General features: G+C 40.2%; 1 protein-coding gene across 1 annotated transcript in view; it reads left to right on the top strand.

Annotated features, from left to right (window-relative positions):
- The window catches only part of Zdhhc15 (zinc finger, DHHC-type containing 15), a 101,763-nt gene extending 97,871 nt beyond the window's left edge, over positions 1–3,892 (top strand). The window contains exon 12 of the mRNA XM_013028912.1: positions 827–3,892. The gene's annotated coding sequence lies outside the window, so the exon portion shown is untranslated. The remainder of the gene's footprint in view (positions 1–826) is intronic.
- Positions 3,893–14,591: the final 10,699 nt, after the last annotated feature.

Raw genomic sequence — 14,591 nt, forward strand, 5'->3', positions numbered from 1 at the left:
TGTGTGTGTGTGTGTGTGTGTGTGTGTGTGTTGGTCCTAGGGCTTGAACTCAGAGCCTGGACCACTGTCTTTGAGAGTTTGCCCTCAAGGCTAGTGCTCTACAACTTGAGCCACAGCTCCAATTCCAGTTTTCCAATGGTTAATTGGAGAAAAGAGTCTCAAGGGCTTTTCTGCCCAGGCTGGCTTTGAACTGTGATCCTCAGATCTCAGCCTTTCCAATAACTAGGATTACAGGCATGAGCCACTGGTCTCAATTTATGAGCTTTTTAAAGACTCCATGTATATGTCTGAATTGATTTTCAGAAAGTTTGTGCCAATAATAGCTACCTGAGTACTTTCTATTCTATTCCTTTTATATAGACTTTATTTCATCTGCTTTACAGATTAGAAAACTAAGGTATATTGACATGATTTGCCCAGAATCATTGAGATAACAAGTATCAAAGCTAGAATTCACATTCAGAAACATTGTCTCATAGCTTCATGTTATTTCCATGTAGATTTCAAAAGTAAATATTTTAATTATCCAATTATATATTTATTAAAGAAAATGCAGGAAATATACATTGAATGTAGAAAGAATAACGAATTACCCAAGTCCATCATTTCCAAACAGGTTAGTGAATTTCCTCAACCTTTTTTTCCAGATATGACTTTGAGACTAAAAGTAACTATCATATTGTATATATGGTTGCATTCTTCCCTTTGCACATTTTCAATACTGTTCCATAATTGTCATAGACATCATTTTAACAATTGCATATTATTGTAAAGTGAGTGTTAAAACTGTTCACGTCACCTGTGACTTTCTTCTTTTCATTCCCAGGACCCACCATCTCCCATGAGGCTTTCAGAGTTCAGTGTTGGGAACCATTCTAATCCTCAAAATCAGTCACCACGTTGGCGTGATTCCTTCACAATTTGAAAGCATTCCATCTAATACTTGCAGTGCAGATGTTTCAGGACGTTACAAATTAATTTACTGAATGAACCCCAGTTTGGCATTAATTACTTCAAGTTAGTTTTTTTTCCCATTCTTGCCCGCACCAATCCATGAAAAGCCTAAGTGTAAAATGTCTGTCTTTACATTCATCCTGTCAGGTAAAAGGGAACTCAGAAGACTACCTTGGAGGGGGGGGGGTGTCTTTAGTTCCCCTCCAAAGACTATTAGTCATATCTGCAGGGTCTATTAGGTATTGAGGAGAATCAGTGTATATTTGCTGCTTGTGTGCATGTGCATTCATAAGCATGTATATGTGCAGCATCGCTATCCAACATTCTGCTGTAATGTCATGAAAATCAAGGTTGAAACAAATGGCAGCTTTTATTTAATCATGCTTTCCCAAATAGCAATTTAGATATTTGCCGAGCTTTGAACTATCCTTGTACCAAGTATCTAAAAGTTGAGAAGTACATTCAAATCACTATGATCAAAGTCCTCCAACTGAGAAGTGAACAGCAGTTATGTAAACCCTGTTCTCTGCCATCGACATTCCTGAACACACCATAGCTAATAGAAAAGACCTGATTAGACCAGATTTCCTCCTTACTCATCATGATTTATTTCTGGACTATCTAGCTTTATTTTTGCCTTTATAAATTACTTTCAGGATTAAAGGTTTATAGTAATAAACCTAAGTTATTGGACCATCACTTTTGTAAAGGCATTTAAAGGTGATTTTCAGGTTTAATTACAATACTGTTAAAAAAGGGTAAAGTTTCACAACTGACATTAGACTGAGGATCAGCTAATGAATGATCTCTGTTTTCCCCGCAAGGGTTAATGTACAGATAGTGAAAACTGAACATTAATGCAAGTTCTTTTTTAAGCTTCAGTGGTAGCTCAGCCATTAAGATAGTTTATATCCATTTCCCCATTTATTTATAATCAGCCTTTCTTTCAATCCTAGTGCCTGAATCAATGAGTATGGACACTAATGCTGCTTCTTTATAGTAATAATACCTAACAGTATTGATGCTTTTCATTTTTCAACCAGGACTCTAGCGCCCAGCTGCTGGCACTCTTGACAGAGATCAGTGGGAGTTAGAGACATTTTACAGATATCAAAGAATTGAGCTGCTAGAGGGATGATTAGGTTTACTAATTATTCTCCAAAAAAATCTCTTGGAGCAAAAATGAATTTCTTGCCACAAATAAATCAGTGTTGGGGCTCCAGTACAACTAAGATGGTAAGCAATCCAGGTACTTAAAACAATAGCAAAACCTTCATTTGGGCCCCCTTGGTAATTCTGACCAACATGAGGCATTTAACGTAAAGTAAATGTATTATGGTCAGCATGTTTCTCATAAGAAAAGAGTAGACATGCCTAAATCTAATAAGGACAGGGGACAGGGACAGTTTCTCAAAGTCAAAAGCTGAGGAACAGTCCAGAAGACTATGCACATTGGATTTCATGATGAAATCTTACTTGTTCAGATGGGAAGATGATTTTCCTCTTCCATTCATCTTTTAACACACGTCTCTTGTTTAGATTTCCCTTGAAAGTTTATTTGGCCATCCACATGGTTTTATAATGGACAAGCTTTGCCATCTATTCCTATTAAAATGTACCATCTTCTAAATGGGGGTACATTCCTTACTCCACAGCCAGTGGGGCTCAGGTCTTCCCCTTTCCCACCCATCATCTGCCAAGTATTCAGGCAGAACAGCTGCTACAATCAGGAAGGCATCGAGAACTTCTCTGATGCATACCGTGCACCAGCATTCAGCTCTGATGGAAATCAGGTCACAAATGATAGTGTCAGAAAACTACAGGGAACCCCCTAGAAACGGAGACTCAGGGGAGCTGTATTGCAAAGGTGATTGTTCAGAATCTTATAGACTTGTGCTGTCTATAAATGACCAAATAAATCAGGCTTGCACCTGGGAGCTTGGAGAAAAACTCTGTTTCTCTATGAGTACTTTGAGCCCACAAGTTTCCAGACTGATAATATCCTTACCCCTTGATCATTTGAGTTTTGACTATTGTACCTGATTATGGGTCAAGAAGACAGTAAGACTGGCACCCCCTGCCCTGGCTCCTTTGCTTCCTTTTCCCTGGAGCCTTGCCTAACAACCCCTGTGGGATCTCATTCCCCCAAATTTTGGTACTCTTCTTCCTAAGTGCAAAATAGAGATACTTATTGTTAAGATCCTACAGCTGAAAGGTGCTATGTAACTCCTAGTGCTCTTATATGTCTTTAATTGCAGGACTGGAATGAAAAGTTTAACCATAGCAGTATTTCTAAGCAAACTAATATGCTCCATTCGTTCTTCCATATTCTCACTACTGATCTTTTTTATTTTTCCTTACCAAGTCTAGAGTATTTTGTTAAATGTTCTTCTGTTTGTTCCAACAATATCCTTGGGAAAAGACAGAGATTATTTTTCCCATGGCAAAGGTAAAAGAGATGAAGTGCTCTCCAAAAGCACAGAGATGTAGTTCCGTTGCTACATCCAGTAAACTTGTGGAGTGATATGGCTTCCTAGTAGTAGAATTACCATGGCATAACTTAGAGTACTGACAGCAATTGGGACAGGATGACATCTCCAAAGTCCCTCTGAGTCCAAAATCTTGAAGTATGCAATTTATACAACTCTCATTTTCTAATGCAATAGGTGCCTCTTTAACCCCTTCACTAACCCCAGGTGATACAAATGTTCCACATTATATGGCATCAGCCAGTGCTATAATTTGTTATGGCATGCATAGAGCCCAATTTCGGGACTGTTTTTCACCAATGAAAAGCATGTATTTCATCGTGTTCATGCCAAGTTGCACAAAGTAAAGACATTGAAGTGGAAGGAGGTTTAAGCACAAGCCCAGCAGGTATGTTTTAAGAATATTAACTAGTGGGCACTGGTGGTTCATATAATCTATAATCCTAGCTACTCAGGAGACTGAGATCTGAGTATTATGGTTCAAAGCCAGCCCAGGCAGGAAAGTCTGTGAGACTCTTATCTGCAATAAACCACCAGAAAACCAGAAGTGGCGCTGTGGCTCAAGTTGTAGAATGCTAGCCTTGAGCTGAAGAGCTCAGGCCTGGAGTTCAAGTCCCACAACTGAAAGAACAAATATTGACTATGCATTGCTGTAATGTGCACCTCAAATTGAATAAGGCCTTAATTCACAGAAATATAACCAAGTCCAGCCCTTTGACCTCTCATCACATATACCTGTGCAAGTGCACATGAGGACACACACACATACACACACATACATACACACACACACTCTCTCTCTCTCTCTCTCTTTTTCCAAAGTTGGCTGCCAAGTCATCACACCAAATATAGAGACATGATTCTCTCTCTTCTTGAAAAAAAAAAGTTCAATAGTCACAGCAAGCAGAGAACATTCCATTTATACATTCTAAAATTTCTGCTGTCAGAGTGGCTAAAGAGACTCAGTTGATGCAAAAGATATATACTGTAGAGGGACAGAGGCCATGTAAGAAGATTGTCAGACCCTTCCACAAGTCTCATGCTCTCAGAAAATTCATGAGTTCCATCCAATCAATAGGAAATGGTTGACAATGTATGGTCCATCTGCCTTTCTTTAGCCTTAGCTGTCAGGTACCATATTATATTGCAGCCTTTTGCATGTGGGTGTTACATAAAATACTAAAATGAATGGGTGGCTCGTAATAGCATGCAATCCGTGAATTACTTTCCCAAAAGGGCTAGGGCTGTGTCCTGCACGGTGTTCAAAAATCATTAAATGTGTATTCTTTGGAGCAGCCTTGTAGACAGCCATCCACAAAACGAGTTAAAACAGACAGGAAAAAGATACTTCGTAGGCAATAGTGTTAAAGTAAAAAAAGAGAGAGAGATAAGATGCATTCAACGAATAATTGCTTTCACCCTGCTGGCTAAATCAGCAAGGAATGCAGCAGGAAAGCTGGGACTGGGTGTTAGTAATATATGAAATGTGTTGGAGAGCCAGAAAAAGAAAGACACTGGGGACCTCAGCAGTTAAGCTCAAGTTGCCAATTTGCAACAAATCCTTTTTTCCATCAATCTGCTCAAGGTGATTGTCTGTAGTATTCTTAAAACTCTGTGTCTTGCTGCAGAAATACTGACAAATGCTGGCCAGCTTTTATCTTCCTATGTCCTTTATTAAAAGTATATGCATAAAAATGGTGGTTTCTTTGTTCTGTTGTGATCTTGTGAAACAACATTGATAAAGGCTAAAGTTTCAGCTCACTCTGAAGCAAGTTTCTATACATCTCATTTCATGGGGTAGAGTGGAGTTTATTCACTCCAATGTTGACTGGTATGTGGTACCCCCTGAAATATCTCATCTTCTGAACACTCCCACCCACATGTGCAGGATTCCTCTCAGATGTTCCTACAAGAATGTGAGTTGGGAAATTAGCAGCAATGGCTTGCAGATAGAGACCAGTCTAGGAGCAATGAATAATGTGCAGTCTTCTGCTTGGCTGCACATGTCTTTTGTCTTTTACTGTGATAAGAAAAAAGAAAAAGAAGAAACTCGTTTTATGTGTGACAGGAAATCTGGTTTCCTTCTCTTGTACTGAAAATTGCATGAATTAGTCTCTCCAGAAGCATGGCACCTGAAATAAAAAAGAATACAGTGGTCCTGAGAAAAGGGCATAGGTGGGCTGGGAGTGTGGCTCAATGGTATAGCACCTGCCTAGCAAGTGCAAGGTCCTGAGTTCAAAACCCAGTACTTCAAATGACAAAAGGAGGAGAAGGAGCCCAGTGGGCACTGGTGGCTCACACCTGTAATCCTCGTTCCTCAGAAGGCTGAAATCTAAGGATCAAGGTTCAAATCTAGCCTGGGCAGAAAAGGTTTTGCAACTCTTATCTCCAATTAACCCACAAAAAGAAACACATGGAGGTGTTGAGCACAAGTTTTGAGCAAAAATGCCAAGTGAGAGAACAAGACCCTTAGTTCAAGCCCTAGTGCTGGCACAAAGAGAGGAGAGGGGTAAACATAGCAGCTCACTTAATCCTAAATCATACATTGCCTTCTGAAAAATATTTAAAGAAACTTGCAAGTAAGTTTCCTTTCAGTCAGTAGATGAATCATTTGCACAAAAAGTTATTGAGGGCTGGGAAGGTGGCTCAGTGGTAGAGTGCTTGCCTCGCATGCATGAGGTCCTAGGTTCGATTCCTCAGCACCACATAAGCAGAAAAGGCCGGAAGTGGCATTGTGGCTCTAGTGGTAGAGCACTAGCCTTGAGCTGAAGAGCTCAAGGACAGCACCCAGGCTCAGAATTCAGGCCCCATGACTGGCAAAAATAAAAATAAAAAAGTTATTGACTGAAAGAATAACAAAAGCCCATTCCCACTGACCAACCAAGAAGGGAAAAGTCATTGAAAATGCAGAGTATTGAAAGGTGAGGTTTGAAACTGTCAGTGGTAACTGACTAAATAATAATGGAGAGAGAATTGGAATCACTTGGGAGAGGTCCTACTTAGGTCAAACTTAACACCAAACCCTAAGTCTTATTCCAGATAAGCTTTTTTTAAGTAGTCACTTTGTGCTAGGTAAAATCCTCAAGTATCTCTGTGGGAAATCCCTTTCATGTATCCCATTGCATCAGCCAGAAATACCTCTCATTTTTTAACAAAAAATGTAAAAACAATCCTATCATACTAGAAACAAAGGATACCTAGTTGCTTTCTTGATTTTTTTTAAAAGGATAATGGAAATGTTTATGAAAGCCAATCTTATTTGAGTTAAGATTGCCAAGTAAATTTAAAGCATGGGCATGTAAAAAAACTATAGATATAGATATAAATAAAGATATATAATGCTTTATATTGGAACATGTAAACATATTGACATACATTTTTCTTCATGTTATAAGCAACAGAACTTTTCAAATTTAATTTTCTCACCATATGCAATGACATTGAAAAACTAGTCAGTTTCTCTTTGAATATTAAAATATTCCTTCTCACACAGTAACATGTCTCAGTGTTTAGACTACCAAATCTAGAGAAGTGGAAATTTTATGGGAAAAAAAGTGCATTTGAAGCAAACTTTTTTTAGGAAAATATCTTAAGATGTTTACAGGTTTGAAAGAAATTTTCTTCATAAATCTTAATTACAGAACTCAAATCAATTTCACAGATTTGCACAGTATCAGAACCAGATCCTGACTGTTGGCAAACTCTAAACCTTACTGTATTCTGGCTACTCAGGAAGCTGAGGTCTGAGGATTGTTTGAAGCCAGACTGGGCAAGAAAATATGTAACACTCTTTATCTCCAATTACCCACTAAAATGCCAGAAGTGGAGCAGTGGCTCAAGTGGTAGAGTGCCAGCCTTGAGTGAAAAAAGCTAAGTGAGCATGAGGACCTGAGTTCAAGTCCCAATACTGGCCTGCAGCACGTGCACGCTCACACACGCGCGCGTGCACACACACACACACACTGTAGCAGATAAATTAGTGGAAATAAACAATTGGCTGCATAAGGAAAACAAAAGTTTTGCTATTTGAACATTAAAGAATGTAGGTAAGCAGCCAGTCAAAAATGCTGTTATTCATCCATACAAACTACCCTGGACAAGAAGTACTTGTTAGAAGCAATTGTTAGATTAATGTGGTACAGAGACCCAATACAAATGTAAACCAGGAGTTTCTTTTAAATCACAAAGGTACCAGGTCTACCTGGTTCTGAGAGTTGAGAGCTCTTTGAGACATGAAGTTATCAAGGGGAAATACTGGGGAAACAAGCCAAGATGAGGTAGGAAACATCAATAGTTTAATCGCTTTTCCACCTGATAATCATTTCCTCTCATTTTTAAGATCCTCTGTTTTCTAGCTCAGTATTGTCAAACTATGAAAATTGATTTAGTCAGGCATGGTGGCACATGCCACCATGGGAGGCTGAGGCAGGAGGATCACCAGATAGAGCTCATCTTGGCTTTAAAAAAATTTGAATTTTGTTGTGAATGATCCAAAGATAATTTCAGATTTGTGATCACTCTATTGTTTCTGTCTGATTATTATAACACAACCATTTAGAGTATGTTTGTTTTTGGTTTTTAAGATGGAATCTCAGGTCTATGTTGCCCAGACTGGTCTCCAACTCTTGAGCTCAAGTGTTCCACTCCAAACTGCCAAGTACTGGGATTACAGATATACGCTACCATGCCCAGCTGAAGCACCTCTTGCTAAACATTAATTATAAATGCTTTACAAAGCTTATTCACCCGTGAGTTTGGGATAACCTCAGTTCAGCCAAGAGTCATCAGAATTTTCCTTTCATATGAGACTATACTAAAAGAATACAGACACTAGAGTCCTAGTTGATCCATTTTAAATGTATTTACTATATAGAGCCTTTTTAGTCCAGCCTAATGTAGCCTTTAAATTTACTTCTTCATAATAATACTACCAAACATTATCGTTTTTGAGAGGAAAAAATTACAAGAAAGAAAAGGGGAACAGGAGGGAGGGAGAGAGGGACAAAATTATTTGGTGTTGCCAAAAACCTTCGCTTGGTCATGTACCCCTTTCAAAATCTGGAAAAGGCTATAAACACCCTCCATACAGATGTGCATGTAAACACACACAATTTTACAAGTTCAGGAGGTTTAAAAAGGCTGTAAAATAAATTCCTACCTTCATGCTGTTTTGGTGTTTTGTTTTGTTTTGGTCATGGGTTTGAACTGGGCCTGGGCGCTGTTCCTGAGCTCTTCTTAGCTCAAGGCAAGTACTCTACCACTTGAGCCACAGCACCACTTCTTAAATTCCTATACCCTAGTTGTGAATTTCTACTTTTGTGCCCAGAGTAAAACTCAGTGGCAAAGTACTTGATTAGATGTCCTGGGTTCCATCCGCAGCACTACAAGAAAGGAAGGAAGAAAGGGAGGGAGGGAGAGGGGAAAGGAAGGAAGGAAGGATGAAAGGCTGAAAGGAAGGCAAGAAGGCAGGCAGGCATGAAGGAAAAACAGAAGGAAGGAAGGAAGGAGAGAAGGAAGGAAGGGAGGGAGGGAGGGAGGGAGGGAGGGAGGCAAAGAAAGAAAAGAGCAACTGCTTTAGATTTTGTGCCATCTTTATAGAACTATGAAATCAAGTAAATCAGCTTGGATGTGACCCTGTAGTACATTATCAAACTAAGCTAAAAGTTATCAATTAATGCAAACACTATTACTGAGTTTATTATATTTTCAGAATTTGCTATTTCTGTAATCCTCTACCCCATTACCTGAGACTTTGGAGCAGTTGGATGAGCAGCAGCATGGTCGTTGCTAAGGATATCGGAAAGAGAGATGGGCTATGTACACAGCAGGTGCTATATAAAGTCCTCTCTTCAGACAACAGGGGACCAAATGTTTCTCATCAAATTAAAGGAATCTTAAGATGACAGATCTTGGAATACTTAGCTCATGTCAGTGTTATTTTAAGTGACATTGACATTGGTTTTAAATGTCAGAATGTTTTTAAAAAGAATTTTCTATTATAGGCACTATATATATATACGTATATATATACATATACATATATATATCGATATATATATATATATATATATCGATAACCCCTTGTCATTTATTGGCTCTTGGAACTTGTATGCATACCTAACATTTTAAAAAATGGTTTATGAAGGGCTGGGAAGGTGGCTCAGTGGTAGAGCGCTTGCTTTGCATGCATGAGGCCCTGGGTTTGATTCCTCAGCACCATATAAGCAAAAAGAAAAAAGCGGGAAGTGGCACATGGCAATGATCCTCTAAGTGGGAGGCTCAAGTAACCACCCAAAATAAAAAGGGAAACTGATCTTGGAGCTCAAAGAGTCTCAGGGTCAGTTCATTTTGCACGTAGCCAGAGTGGAAAAGCCTAAAGACTCATGATAATATGCTACAGGGTTCATAAGGACCTGGCATAGTTAATACCAGGGAAAATTATGCACACACTAAAGGATGCTCTGGATGTGCCCAGCAAACCTTCAAACCAAATCGTATAAGGATCAAATTATTCACAAGTATGAATAATAGTTTAAAACCCATTTAACCTTAAAGAGAAAAAGGGAGGGAGTAAAGACAAAAATAACAATCAGGGATCTAGGTGACATCTTCAAGTTACTTCCATTGTCACTAGTTCTTCAGCGGAGAGGGTAAATAAATTTACTGAAGAAATAATAGCGAGAAAAAAAAAAGAAATAATAGCGAGAATAGTGGTATGAGGAGCTCCACAGACACTTCCCCAGAACTGTAGAAAATTATTTGGTTTTGTTTTTTGGAGAAAAGGAAGTGATCTTTTATTCATTCTTGCCAGGCAAAGTGACGATCGCTTGAAATATTATCTCCGAAAGCTGCAGTCCTTAGAGAGTCAGGGGAGAAGGATTCTTTTTCTTTGGTTTATTTATTTAATATTGCCGATCCTGGGGCTTGAACTCGAGGCCTGAGTACTGTCCCTGAGTTTTTGTGCTCAAGCCTAACACTCTATCACTTTAGACACAGCTCCACTTGCATTATCCGGTGGCTAATTGGAGATAAGAGTCCCATGGACTTTCCAGCCCGAGCTTGCTTTGTACTGCAATCCTCAGATCTCAGCCTCCTGAGTATCTTGGACTACAAGTGTGAGCCACTGGCTCCTGGCAAAAAGAGAATGCTTTTTTATTCAATAATAATAATAATAAGCCCAGGAGTAGGGGCTTCTGGATGGAGATGCTAAAGCATGACTTCTAGCTGGACAGTGGTCTTGGGCCTGCTTTTTTTCTTGTTTTAGCATACATTAATTACAAGGGGGATGGTGCACTGTGACATTTCCATACATGTATACAAATATTCAGTTTTACCCCCCCCCATCACTCTGCCTTAGTTCCTTACCCCTTCCTAAGACAATTTCAACAGGTTTCATTGTTCTATTTCCACATATGCAAACAATGTACTTTGACCGAATTCATCCTCATTCACCCTCCCCTTTTCTAAGCCCAACCACCTCCCACTAGTACTCATTAAAAATATTTTTAAAACAGCCATTTGATGATTGGAAATTTTTTTATGTTGGAAATTGTTCTAAGAGCAAATAAAGAAACAATAATTTCAGGAAAATGGATCCAATTGTACCATTAAAAAAAGAGTATTCCTAGTATTTGGAACACAATCGATGTTCTCCATTTGTACTACCTGCACCAGCTTAGCATGATGCACGCTCTACCCCATGCAGGTGCAGCCAAGAACACAATGCTCCCTCTCCCTCCAGTTATGAGTGAAGACTCCAGGATCTGCTCTGAAGAGGGAGGCCACCAACATGGCTCACTCCATTCCTTCAGTTCCCTAGTACAGAAGATCTCTCTTATACAAGAGTGTATCTGATATTTGGGGAATCTTCACCTATCAGCCCATAACTGTGGAGAAGAAGCTGTACCTTAGGCAGGCTCACTGTGAATATCAATGTCCCAATCAGGTCCACACAAACAAGTTTGTCCATGCAACAGAGGCTCCAAGGCAGGAAAGGTGAGTTGAGAAGATCCAAGAGTACTCTCCCCAACCAGGAAGCTGTGTTTTCATTCCAGAGCAGTGGTTCACTTTCCCTGAGGACAATTCTGAAGCAGTCCTGAAGATGTTTTGCCCAAGGGAGAGGCTGGCCTCAAGGACAAAGTACTCAATGCTCTTCCCAAGAGAAGTCATTTGCAATACCAGCATGGAAAAATTCAAGCCTAAAAATTCCTCTCCTCCTTTCTCCTTCCATTCCCTCCCCTTTTTTCTCTTTCTCTTTTCTCCTTTCTCTTCACTTCTCTTTTTCTCCTCTTCTCTCCTCCCCTCCCCTCCTTTCTTCTCTTCTCTTCTCCTAGCTCCTTCTTTACTTTTCTCTTTCCTCTTCTCTTCTCCCCTGTTTCTTTTCTATTTTCTCATCTTTCCCTTCTCCTCCCCTCTCCTCCCCTTGCCTCTCTTCCTCTCCTCTCTCCCCTTATCTTCCCTTACTCCCTTTCTCTTCTCCCTCTCCCCCCTTCATCCCTTCCTACTCCCCCCTCTCTCTCTGAGTTTTAACTCAGGTACTCATCCTTGCTAGGAACGTACTTTCTCATTTGAGGTATGTTCTTTGTCATTTTGGTCTAGTTATCTTTCAGATAGGGCCTCTCTTTTGCCTGGGGTCAGCCATGGGCTAAAATCCTCCTATTTGTGTCTACCACATAACTGGGATAACAAGTGTGAGACACCACAACTAATTTGTTCTTTGAGATAAAGTTTTTCTGACCTTTTGCCTGGGCTGATCAAGGATCCACCTCTTTCCACTTTTAAGTAGCTGGGATTACAGGGATGAGTCACTCACCTTGCCCTTGTTTAAAAGAACAGAAGTAGCTGGGCACTGGAGACTCATGCCTATAATCCTAGCTATTTGGGAAACTGAGATCTGAGGATCACGGTTTGAAGCCAGCCCAGACAGGAAAATCCATGAGATACATCTCCAACTAATCACCAGAGAACTAGAAGTGGTGTTTTGGCTCAAAATGGTAGAGCTCTAGCATTGACCAAAATTGCTCAGGGACAGCACTAGGCCCTGATTTCAAGCCCCATAACAGGGAAAAATGTAACAGAGGTTATAAAATCATAATCTCATTGTACAATTTCTTAAAGTGACAATTTAACAAAAAGAATGAGACAGGAGCCTCCGGACTTAGTGGTAAACCACTTGTTAAGCAAGTGTGGAGACCCTGGTTTCGATCCTTAAGAGCACACATACACACACACACACACACACACACACACACACACACACACCAGAGCAATGGAGATTTTGGTGGTAATTAAGAAGAGGTTATAGTTCTATTACAGCAACAACAAACCCCATAGACCAGCAAGATGTTTAACAGAGCTAATCAGGAACAAAGACAGTGAAGCAAAGCCTTCCTGTGGTATAAACAAAATGCAAAGTCTGCTTCAAAAGTTACTCCCATCATGTTCATGACCCCTTGCATTCCATCCCTGCCCTACTGCCCAAATGTGCTAAAGAGTGCTGCTATAAAAATTCCGAAATTTTATAGGTTCAACTATACAACAATTTCTGACCAAGGTTACAGAATTTTAAATAGAGCAATCAGCCAGCATTCAGTAGAGGCTAATTGGTAGGTATTACACTTACAGCGCCAGACAGCTTAACGGAGAGACTAGGGAAAGAAGCAGCCAAAAAGAGTCTTGCTAAAACTGTGTTATCCCATGGACACTATGCACATGTTCCAGACTCTATCTTCTGAAGAGTTGACATCACATACCTCACATTCAGTGGCAACAGATTTCACTAAAATAATCTAGCTGAGTCTATAAACTGAAAAATAAGTTTAAAAAACCCAAATGCTGGTCTGGAGGAAGATGGTGGAGGAGAAGCTGGGGGCTAAATAAGCTCTTGCATAGAAACCAGTTTTACTGTTCCAGTGAAAAGTCCAAGGCTATAGAGTCACACCAAGTGTGTCATCATAGTACAGAGAGTTTGGCCAGAGAGGAAAAGTTCAAGCAGCTTGGTTAAGGAGCCAGATTCACGCCCTTATTGGTGTCTGTGGTGGCAGCAGAAGGGGCTGCTGTAGCATATCAACAGAGAGAGCCGGGGACAAAGGTGCCAGAGGCAGTGTGTAAGCAGATTCTACTCACTGCCAGCAAGAACTGACAAGGGTGGAAATCTTCGACCTGCTGACCACAAACAGTCGCAGATCTTGGATGGCCCAGAAACCAAGGAAAAGGCATGAGTACCCTACAAGACATCCTCACTCCTTCTCATGGAGCAACAATGGGAAGGTAGCCCCTCCCCAACCACTGGAGAAGAACTCCATCTTTGATACTGACAAAGACCAGGTCAGAGCAGCTAACACTTAACTCAGGCCTTGGAAGAAGACAAAGGGAGCCATTCAATTGGTCAAAGGAACTTGACCTGTGTGGCTCAGCTCCACCCAGGGGAAAGTTGCCCTTCCCAGGCAGAGAGCTCTGTCCATGGAGGAGTGACTTTCTTCACCGGGTAAACAGAGCCAGAGCCTTCCCCACCCCACTGCAGCACAGACAACAGACCTAGATATAGGAGAGAAAAAAAAACAATTGGAAACTCAACACACATAAATCCTGAGACTGGCTCCAGGCAGGGCTGTGTGAGTGTCTCAGGATCTAGCCCCTCAGGGAAAAGCTACTGATTGCTGACAGGCCTCAACCCTACCCACAACCTAGCCCTATCACAGCAACTCCAAGCTAGAGGAAACATCCAACTCCCTCTTTTATAATACTCAAAGCAGATCTCCCTCCCAGTGAACTAGCCTGGGAGGAGGGTCATAAAGTCCCTGGTAAAGCCTAAAAGTCATATATACATATATATATATATATATATATATATATATATATATATATATACACACACACATATATATATATATATATATATATATATATATATATATATATATGTATCACCCAGACAGAAAAAGACAAATTTTTTAGGAAATGTTTTTAATAAAAGAAAATTACAAAAAAAATTAACTTTCCCCAAACCCTTTGTGTGCTCCCATTCAGCTCATTTCTTCCCATAGTTGCCCCCATTTCTGAGGTGCACTGGGAGGCTTCCCTTCTGTTTGGGGCTTGATGACTTCCTTTTTGTTGCTCAGGCTTTGGTGTTCTTTCCAGTGTCATTTC

Source organism: Dipodomys ordii, unplaced genomic scaffold, assembly GCF_000151885.1.
Source record: "Dipodomys ordii isolate 6190 unplaced genomic scaffold, Dord_2.0 Scaffold116, whole genome shotgun sequence".
Classification (NCBI taxonomy): Eukaryota; Metazoa; Chordata; class Mammalia; order Rodentia; family Heteromyidae; genus Dipodomys; species Dipodomys ordii.